Raw genomic sequence first — 11,237 nt, forward strand, 5'->3', positions numbered from 1 at the left:
ATAAATAAATGAAATAAATATAATAAACAAATATATATTCAATAAAATATATTTACAAAAATATATTCTTAATAAAATATATTCATAGAAAATTATTCTATATTTAATAAAATACATAAAATGTATATATGTTTATATCAAATACATTTATATATTTAATAAGGTATTTTACATAAATTATATTTATATATTTAATGAAAAATCTGTATATTTTTAATAAAAATATTTGTATAAAATAGTCATTATAGACCACAACCCTGCCATGCCTTACTGGATGGTGACATGAAGAGTCAACCTTCTGTTAATGAACCTCTTCAAATTTGGCTAAGGCTGGTTCTTTTTTTTTTTTTTAATAACCCCCTTACATTCCATTTTGGAATTAATACTGTGTATTGGCTCCAAGGCAGAAGAGTGGTAAGGGCTAGGCAATGGGGTCAAGTGACTTGTCCAGGGTTACACAGCTGGGAAGTGTCTACGGTCATATTTGAACCCAGGACCTCCCATCTCTAGGTCTGGCTCTCAATCCACGGACCTACCCAGCTTCCCCCTAAGGCTGGTACTTTTGGCAAAAGAAATGTAATTCTTCATGGTCTGATATATACCTAAAGGGGAATATAAAGTGCTGTAAAATTGAGATGAAGGAGAAATTGCTTCTAGCTTGGGGAATCCAAAAGCTTCATGGAGAAGGTAATATTTGAGATGAACCTTGAAGAAAGGACAGATGTCAGCAAGTGGCCATGGTGGGACAATTTGTCTTATTTTTCTCCTTTTCTTTTCCAACAGAAAACACCATTCCCTTCCTGCAGTCACATGGTGTAAGAAAGACACCAAAGACTTGGCTTCTCTCTAAAGGCAAAGAGAAGGACGTCCGTTTTTCCCAAGCCAACCTTCCCCTCCATCCATGTTTTTCCTGAGTGAGCTCTCCCAGAGCATATATCATCATTACTCATTTGGCACATGTACCTGAACACATTGTCTTAGATGGGTGGGAGGGGGTGGGAGGTATTTCATTCACTGTGCAGAAGAAATCTTCCTGGGACTCTGTCCTTTTCCTCTTGAAGAAATTTAACCCAACAAGCATTTATTAAACACCGACTAAGTGCAAGGCACTGGGCTAGGAAGACCCAAACTAAGAGACCCCCTGCCCTCAGGGAGCTCACATTCTACTAGGTGCCTGGCCACGGGATGGGCGGCCCTCTGAGAGACCAGAGAGTATTCAGAGTGGCAGAATGCCTGCAAAATCACTGGACAACAAGTAGATGCTCTCATTTCTGTTGCAGAAAGCAGGGCTTTTCCATGTGTGGCTTGTCCAAGTCCCTTTGGGTCCCATCCGTGGCTGTTGGAGGCTGTCTCCCTAGAGGTGCTGAACAATTGGACAGATTGGAGAATTGACCTCAGCACTCCTGTGCCTTCTGAATTCCTCACGCCACCGTGTACTTAAAAGAAAATAAAAATGCCCTTAAGACCAAGCTAGGACCTTTTAATCATCAGCCTCTCCCTTCCCCTGTTAGGAGCAGAAATTGGGCTCTTGATTCCTTAGAAAGCAACCTGTACTCTTTCTGGCCACAGGGCAACCTTGGGACCTGACCTGCAGTATTTGTCGAAAGGCTTTCTTTCTTCATCCTGTTTCCGAGTCACTCACTGTTCAAATAAGAGGCTTGCTTTGGCGGGACTGCCACCATGTTTGTAGGCGAACACTGGCACTTGCCCCTTGGATGGCAGGCTTCCAGCTTCATGTCTGTGTGTTCTTGTAGAAATCATCAGTGCTAGACCAGGCTCAGAAGAGACAGTATCAGAAATATTCCCTGTTCCTTAGGTTGGCTGAACCCCCTGCACACAGGGCTCTTTCCTTCAACCAGGGGCAACGAGAAAGAAAAAGAAAACAACAGAAAGAAGAAAACATCGGAGTCATTTCTTGCTGTGGTTAAAAATGAAATCTTTTCTGAAAGAAAATGGAATTGTAAATAAAGCTTCTCATACTCTTATTTCCCGAGGAAAACCTTTTGGTGTGAATGTTTTCCTATGACACATTGATTGGATTATCAGTGATTGGCTCTGGGGGGTTGGAGGGATTGGGCTGTGTTTTCCGCAGCTTGGAAATCCAACTTTATACTGTTAAAAAGTATTAAATGGCTCATGGAATAAAAAGAACCCTCCATTTGGAGTCAGATGACTCAAGTTTAAATCCCAGCTGTAAAAATTAAACTAGTTTCTCTACTAAAAGTATTATATTTTATGATGTTTATTAAAGATTATTAGAATTAAGAAATAAAGAAAATACAAAATAAGAAAGCACGTGCCTAGGGCACATAGCCCATTCACAGCCACTCACATCTTGCCTGCGGGTCCTTAGAAGCAGAAGCAGAGATACCAAGTAGGCTAGATCAGGAAATCTTGACTTTATTAATTTTTTTTGTCATGGACCCTTTCTCAGAATAATGGTAAAAAACCAAAACAGAACAAACCCTTACTTTGTCTTAGAATTGATATTAAGTATTGGTTCTAAGGCAGAAGAATGGATAAGAGCTGAGCAATGGGGGTTAAGTGACTTTTCTAGGGTCACCCAGCTAAGAAGTATCAGAGGCCAAATTTGAACCCAGGACCTTCCATCTCTAGGTCTGGCTCTTTATCCATGAGGCTACCTACTTGCCCCTAGAATGATATTTTAAAAGGCATGAAATACATAGGATAACAAAGGAAACCAATTAAATTCTGTTTCTAAAAAAAATTCAGGACCTCTGCTCATTTGATGATCTTTAAGCTCTCATTCTGAAATAATTTATAGTTAATATATACACCTGTGTATGTATTTATTTACCATGTACCAGACACTGCTAAGAGCTTTTATAAATATCCCATTTTGATCCTCACAACAATCATTGGAGAAAGTTGCTATTATTATCACCATTTTATAGATGAGGAAACTGAGGCAAACAGATCATGTCCTTGTCCAGGGTCACAGTAAGTGTCTGAGGTCAGATATGAACTGAAATCTTCCTGTTCCAGACTCCAAACTATCCATTGTGCCACCTATCTCTCCACATTCTAGGGGCCTTTCGAGTGAAGATGACTCCTATTAAATGGGAAAAAGCATCTCCAAGTCACATTCCCCTTACCTACATCTTCAGGACAAGATGATGCAGAGACAGATGATTTGCTTGCTCTCAGGCACAGGTTAGGAAGTATCCAAGGCCAAATTTGAACCCAGGACCTCTCTAGATGTCGCTCTCAAGTCACCTGGCAGCCCTTATGATGATTTTTTAAAAAAATCTTTACTTTCTATCTTAGAATCCATACTAAGTATCAGTTCCAAGGCAGAAAAGTGGTAAAGGCTAGGCAATGGGGGTTAAGTGACTTGCCCAGGGTCACACAGCTACAAAGTGCCCGAGACCAGATTTGAACCCAACATATCCTATCTCTAGATCTGGTACTTAATCCATTGAGTTACCTAGCAGCCCTTTTGATATTACTTTAAAAAAAATCTTTTGGGCCCAAGCCATCTCTTTATAAAAAGTCAAAGTTTCTTCTATAAATATATAGAAAATGTATTTGTTCACAAAAGAATTCCTGATTTAATGGCACTTTGTTCCCCAGGATAAAGGCTTCTCCACCACCCCAGAGGCCATGTGCTTCTGCCAAACTTTGGCCCATTGGAAACAACTTCTTTCCTCATTTGGAGGAAAGGGTGAATGAGAAAAAGAGAGGAAGAAAAAGGAAGGAAGAGGGAGAGAGGAGAGAGGAACAGAGGGGCTGGGAGAGGAGTCATGCTGCTCTTAGCTTCTCAATCAGCTCAAAGGAAGACTGCCACAGATCAGATACCTGTGGCAGAGGGATCCTAGAAGGTCCAGGCATGCCCACAGATGATAAAGATTTGTCCCACAGGGTCAAATAAAGCAGACTGTGCTCTCCTGCCCTGCAGAGTGCCTGGCCTGGGGAGTGATGGATAGGGGGTTGGGGAAAATGGCCCTAGTATTTCATAAACTCTTGCTCTGGAAGCAGATAGCTTGGTTATCCTCCTACCGTTTCAGGTGGGATGCAGAGGGATGACCCCTGGTTATACTCCGCTTGATCAGTGCCCTTGGACAGACAAGGCTGGGATCAGAGCCCAACCCCACCCAGCAGACTGAGGGAATTCTTGTCCTCCTTTCCCTTGGCTCTCATCAGATCCTCCTCTGCATGGCTCTTGTCTCCATGGAGCAGGCTTTTTACAGCGACCACTGAGGATGGGCAGTGACTCCTGACTCTTGGCTGAGCAGAAGCACTATCTTGGGCAGCTACAGGGAAGCTGAGAAGCCAACTCAGTTTGGAAGGAAGGAGAAAATGATTCTGCTTGGGCTGCTGAAGGCCTGGTTAGGCCCAGTGCCGAGCTCCAGGAGCTGGGGCTGGGGCTGCCTGCCCCAAGGAGCTGTAGCCAGGCCTTTGTCCATTGACCTGTGATGGATGGATAATGCTGAGGCCCAAAGTCAAGGTGGTGGCCGAGCTTTCCGATCGCCTCTGCTCAGAGATGCTCCTTTGTTGCAGTGAATTTGGTCTGAACTCTGGGAGGTAAAGGTTTTATTATCTCCTTTGCAGCTGAAAAGGCAGCATCCACCCATGAGAAGCAGCCTAGTTGCAGAGGACCCCAAGGGTCCCATCAGTGCCTGAGGCAAGGCAGGCGGTGGCAGCAGCTAGAACTCAGCAGCCCCAGTAATTCTTTTTTTTTTTAACCCTTACCTTACGCCTTGGAGTCAATACTGTGTATTGGCTCCAAGGCAGAAGAGTGGTAAGGACTAGGCAATGGGGGTCAAGTGACTTGCCCAGGGTCACACAGCTGGGAAGTGTCTGAGGCCCCAGTAATTCTTAATGCAGACACATCCTGAAGACCCATTGCACATGGAGCATCATTAGGCACAAGGGTAGAAGACAGGCCTGTGCCCTGGTGGAATTTCTAGCTTTTGTTCCCTTTTCTTGACTTAGGTTCTTGCTTCCTTCTCCATTTATTTCCTGTTGATTTCAAAAGTTTGAAATGTCATGTTATTTTGTTATTTTTTTTTAAACCTTTACTTTCTTTCTCAGTAGCAATCCTGAGACAGAAGGGCAAGGGCTAGGCAAATGGGGTTAAATGACTCGCCCAGGCTTACACAGCTAGGAAGTAGCTGAGGCAAGATTTGAACTTATATCCTCCCAACTTCAGGTCTGGCATTCTATCCCCTGAGCCACCTAGCCACTTAAGAAGCCACTTAAAAAGTTGTAATCCTGGGGGCAGCTGGGTAGCTCAGTGGATTGAGAGCCAGGCCTAGAGACAGGAGGTCCTAGATTCAAATCTGACCTAGCCCTTACCACTCTTCTGCCTTGGAGCCAATACACAGCATTGACTCCAAGACAGAAGGTAAGGCAAAAAAAAAGTTGTAATCCTTTATGAAAAAAAAGTTCTGATGCTTCTATCATTGACCATGAGGATCCCCGTCAAACTCTACCCTCCACCTTTCCCCATAAAGTCTTGAGCCTATCTTTAATGATTACATGATTATTAATAGTAATAATAGCTAGCATCATTATATTATAGTTAGCCTTTAGGATTTTATCCACAAGATCTCATTTCATCCTCACAACAACGCTGTTGGGCAGGAATTGTTATTATCTCCCTTTTACAGATGCATTTAATTCATTAAGATGAATTTAAATTGATTTTGTTTTGAGAATTTGATCACTCCCCATGGGATAAGCTGGGGATTCCAAAATGGGAGGCACTAAACAGTCTTGAAGGCTTCTTAACATATTTCCTTGTATATACAAGGCCAAACAACTCTTCCCCCCTTTTATAGTCTGTAGTAAGCAATCAGGAGAATAACTGTTCATAGCTGTGACTCCCCAAGTTTTTATTTCTCTTATATGCTTTGTGGAATTAGCCTGGTTTCCCTGGTTATGGGGATTTGGGAGAAAGCACATACGATTTTGCCAGCTAAAAATTTGTGTTCGTATCCCAGCTCCACAACTTGCTGACTGCGTAACTGTGGACAAGTCATAATTTTTTAGGAGCCTCAGTCTCTTCCTCTGTAAAATGGGAGTAATTAATACATAACCTATTTCAGTGATTTCATAGATAATCAGATCATAGATTGAGAACCAAAAGGAACTTCTGAAGTCATCTCATACAACCCCCTCACTTCACAGATGAAGAACGCGAATTCTAGATAGGTAAAAATGACAGAGTTGGAATTTGAACCCAGGAATTTGAACTCAAACCCCAAATGCAGTACATTTTTCTTTGTAATATGCCAGCCCCTATAGAGATGTGAGTTTTTATAATTCTTCTCTCTCCTCATAGTATTATGGGCAGAGTGTTTCTTCAATATGGAGTCAGGGGACCTGGGTTCGAGTTATGGCTCCCCTGTGGGCTTTGGAGTGAGTTATTTTCTTGGCACCTCAGTTTTCCTGTCTGTAAAATTCTCATTTTACAGTGGGTGAAGTGACCTTAAAAGTCTCTTACAGTTTAAGTCTATGCATTATGGACTATGACCTATGGACAGAATTGAATACAACAACTGATCAGACAAACAGCCCAAGGCAAAGAATCAGTAGAGAAGCTGTTTGTCAGATTTGCTTTTTTAGAGAGCTTTGGGGGATTTCCCATGGGGGAATCCTGTGTCCAAGTTAGGCTAAGTGCTCTGTGTTTTCTCCATCACAACTCCAGTTACACATCCTTTCTTTCAGTCTTTCTCATTGGAATAAGTCATTAAATGGACTTCATTGGAACAAGCTAGTCCTTTGAAAAGAGAGCCTAGAAAGAAATGCTCAAGAGTACAGATGTTTCATTGTGTTTAATGGATACATTTCTACTGAGACGAAAAAGCCTCATTCCTGCTCTGAATAAATTATCAACTGTTTTGAATTTGCTTGAAGAACAAAAAAGGCAACTTAGTGTCATATTACGAATGTCAAGAAACTTTTTTCTTTTTCAGTTACACACATACACACCACCACACACAACAGAGTCATATAATCCAGTGATGGTGAACCTTTTAAAGACCAAATGCCCAAATGGCAACTCTCGTGCCATGTGTGAAGCCCTCACTTTACCCTAGACAGGGGTGGGAGAAGGTACTCCCATTGGGTTGCTGGGCAGAGGGGCAGGTGATGGAAGAAATGTCCTCAGGTGTGTGTGGAGAGGGGAAGGGAAGCAGCCCCCTCCAGCATATGTGCCATTGGTTTGCCAACACACATTTAGCCTAAAGGGCTTCACTGAATCATACTATCATAGAATCTTAAATGGGACCTTAGAGGTGACCTAATCCCCAACTGATGGAATACTCTCCAGGAGAAGCTTATCCAATCTCTGCTTGACAAGCACTTTTAGTGACAGGGAGCTCATTACCTCCCAAAGCATCCTGTATGATTTTTAGATAGCTCTAATCACAGATTTGGAGCTGGAAAGAACCTTTAGAGGTCATTTAGTCCACCACTCTCATCTTACAGATGGGAAAGCTGAGGTTCAGAAAGGTTCAAGGAATTGCTGAAGTCACATGAGTAAAATGGAAGAGCTGTGGCTGTTTTTCTTTACATCACACTGGTTGGAAATCACAAAGAGGTAAATTTAGGGGAGCAGCTAGGTGACTTGGTGGATGGGGCACCAGGTCTGGAGATGGGAGGTCCTGGGTTCAAATCTGGCCTCACATACTTCCTAGCTATATGACCCTTGGAAAATCACTTAACCCTCAATGCCTAGCCTTTACTATTCTTCTTTGAAACCAATACATAGCATTGATTCTAAGATGGTAAATAATAGTTTTTTAAAAAAGAAGTAAACTTAGGTTTTTTGTGTGACCCATAATTAAATATGTCACTTAAATGCCCTGGACCTCAATTTCCTTATCTGTAAAGTGAAGGGAATTTGATTAAGTGACTTCCAAGATCCCCTCTATCTCCAGCTCTAAGATCTTATGAACTATTAGAACTATACAAAAGTAGAATTGCTAGGTAGAACAGTGTAGAGTTCTGGCTTTTGGGTCACAAAGATCTGAGTTCAAATCTGGCCTCAAATGCTTCCAAATTGTGTGACCCTCAGCAAGTCACTTATTAACTCTAATTGCCTAGCCCGTACCACTCTTCTTCCTTGGAACCGGGTATTGATTCTAAGACAGAAGGTAAGGGTTTTTAAAAAATGAGCTGGAGAAGGAAATGGTCAACTACTCCAATATCTCTGCAAGGAACCCCCAAATGGAGTTATGAAGAATCCATCATGACTAAAATGGCTGAATAACAGTAATAAAAGTAAAATGGGTTACCTTAAGTGGAAGTAATGGATTTCCTCTCCTTTCAAGACTTAAAGTTAAAAACTGAATAACCATTTGTCATTTATGTCATAGAGGAAATTCTTTTTTTTTGAACCCTTACCTTCCATCTTAGAAATAATCTTAAATATTGACTCCAGGGCATAAGAGCAGTAAGGTCTATGTAATGGGAGTTAAGTGACTTACCTAGGGTCACAAAACTAGGAAGTGTCTGAGGCCAGATTTGAACCTAGGATCTCCCATCTCTAGATCTGGTTTTCTATCCACTGAGCCATCTTACTGCCCCAAGAAAAGTCTTTTTTAGGAATAGGTTGGACTCCATGGCCACTGAAGTTCTTTCCAACTTTGAAATTCTAGGAATCTTTGTTTCTCAAATTCCCACTAAGTGTTTTTTCCTTGTGGCTCAGCATCCCTAGTTCCTTCATACAACATGGTCTTGATCCTCTGTAGCATCACCAAATACAAAGAATTGAGAAGAAGATGCTGAGGAGACTTCCATTCAGCAATCTCAATTGTTAGCATTTATAAAGTGCTTGAAGGTTTGCAAAGTGCTTTGATCCCACAGGGTCACAGCTTTGAGCCATCTCATGCTGAAAAACTGAAGAAGGGTATTTTTCCAGGGAAAAGAAAGGACTCTTCTAATGTACTGAACTTTGATGAAATCCCTCCTCTCAGTCACAATGGGCAGACAGACTGTCTCAGAAGTCAAGTCAGGGGATCCTTCAAAGATTACACATTTTCTAACCTGACAAAAGGCTCTTTGAGATGAGTTTAGACTGAAATGGCCACATGTTCAGATCATCTATGACCTTTAAAACTCTAGTTAGGAGCAGGATTTTATAGGAACAACAACAACAACTAGGTTATTAGAAAGAAAACTGAATTTATCAGGCACCTATTCTGGGCCAGGGACTGTGCTAAGCACTTTACAGATAGTATCTCATTTGATCCTCACTGTAGTCCTGGGTGTTAAGAGTTATTATTTTCCCCATTTCATACTTGAAGAAATAGAGGCTAAGTGACTTGTCTACAGCCACATAGCTGGGAAGTGTCAGGTCACATTTGAACTCATGTCTCCCTGGCCTAGAGCTCTCTTTTTTTACTACCAACTCCCCTAGATTACAACTCTGAGAGGTAGCATCTGGAAACTTGGCTTCTAGTTCCAATTCTCTCACTCTAGTTCCAATTCTCTCTTTGTCCTGGGCAACTCTTTCTCCCATCTCTGACCCTTTGTTTCTACTGTATAATGGAGAGCTTTGGACTAGGTCATAGGATTGTAGCATCATAGACTTCAAAGTGAAGGGAGCTTAAAGGTGATCCAGTTGGGGCAGCATGGTAAATAGAGCAACAGGCCTGAGACAGGAAGTCCTGGGTTCAAATCTGTCCTCAAATACTTCCTAGCTATGTGACCTTGAGTGTCACTTAACCCCTATTTCCTAGCCCTTACTGCTCTTCTGCCTTGGAACTTTAAGGGAGGAAATTGGTTAATTTTTAAAGGGTTGGACTTGATTATTTAAAAGTTCGGTCACCAGGAATTTAATTAATTCTAAAGATATTTTATTTACAATTTATTTACAAAATGTAGAAAGAGTGAAACAAGAAATCAGAGAGAGGATAAGGTAAGATATCTAGCCTTAGCATTAAGTAATTTACTTGTGGCCCCTCCTGGCAGGGATAATTCGTTTTAGCCGACCTCGGCAAAGCTGAGGACTCGGGAAGTCTCTTTACCCACTATCACACACATGGGTCACAGACCTCCTACTTCATGATTAAGTGGGATATTTGCACTTTTTGGTGATTAGATCTAAATGGGAAGATCTTCATACTTAATTTTTAAGTACCGTGTTTGCACTTTTTGAATCTGAAAATAGGCAGGTCTCCATACTTAACTTTTAAGTAAGGTGTTTACACTTATGGGGATTAAAATCTAAAAATAGACATGAGTTACAATTTAAAATCTTCACAATCAAGGAAGAGCTAAGTACCTTCATTGTTACAATCAGGGGAGAGCCAAATCCAATCTTCACAGAACCAATACTCAATATCAATTCTAAGGCAAAAGATAAAAGTTTTAAAAAGGTTATCTAACCCCTTTCTCTTTTTATAGATGAGAAAAAGGAAGGTGAGATTGGTTAAAGGGACTTAGTTGCAATCACAAAATAACAAAGTAACCATTTCCCCTGATTCTAAATTAATAGTCCCTCTAGTGCTAAGATTCTGGGAGTTTAACTCCTGACGTTCCTGAATTTTTTCCCCTAATTAATTGTGCCTGTGGGGTCAACAATAACAGACTCTAAATAAAATTCTGGATGGAACAAAAGTCACTATTTCTTATGTTAAATGAATTCCATAGATCTGTGATGGCAAACCTATGGTATATATACCAAAGATGGCATGCATAGGCCTCTTTGTGGGCATGCATACCATCCCCAGCAGAGTTAGTTACTAGAAAGGCAGAAGGACTTTGCGGAGCTGTTCCTTTCCCCCTCTCCACTGTGCCTCCCTGCCCTACTGGGCTTACTCCCTCCCCTGAGCAGAGCCAGGCTACTCTCCTCCCTTTCTTCTTCCCCTGTCTGGGGAGGAGCACTTAGTCTGGGGGGGAGGGGAGCATGACATGTGGTCTCTAAAAGGTTCACCATTACAGCCATAGGTTATCTTTATTGACTAACAAAATCTCCTTCATTTTGGACTTATTGAGGAAAGAGCCTTTCCAATTTTGAATATTATTAGAAATATACAATCCCATTTCTTAAAAAACACATAAGAAGAGAATTAAGGGTTTGGGTAATAAAGTCAAAATGTAATGAGAAAAGTATTGAATTTGCAGTTGGGGTATTTGGGTTCAAATCCTATTTTTGCAGGATGACCAGGTGTGGAGTCAGGAAGGCTCTTCCTGAGTTCAAATCTGACCTCAAACATTTATTGTGTTACCCTGGGAAAGTTACTTGACTCTGTGTGTCTCAGTTT

The 11,237-nt window shown here is 41.3% G+C and overlaps 1 protein-coding gene across 1 annotated transcript in view; it reads left to right on the forward strand.

The window, feature by feature from the left end:
- The window catches only part of NINJ1 (ninjurin 1), a 44,299-nt gene extending 42,300 nt beyond the window's left edge, over positions 1–1,999 (forward strand). The window contains exon 4 of the mRNA XM_007500373.2: positions 784–1,999. The gene's annotated coding sequence lies outside the window, so the exon portion shown is untranslated. The remainder of the gene's footprint in view (positions 1–783) is intronic.
- Positions 2,000–11,237: the final 9,238 nt, after the last annotated feature.

Source organism: Monodelphis domestica, chromosome 7 (genome assembly GCF_027887165.1).
Source record: "Monodelphis domestica isolate mMonDom1 chromosome 7, mMonDom1.pri, whole genome shotgun sequence".
Classification (NCBI taxonomy): Eukaryota; Metazoa; Chordata; class Mammalia; order Didelphimorphia; family Didelphidae; genus Monodelphis; species Monodelphis domestica.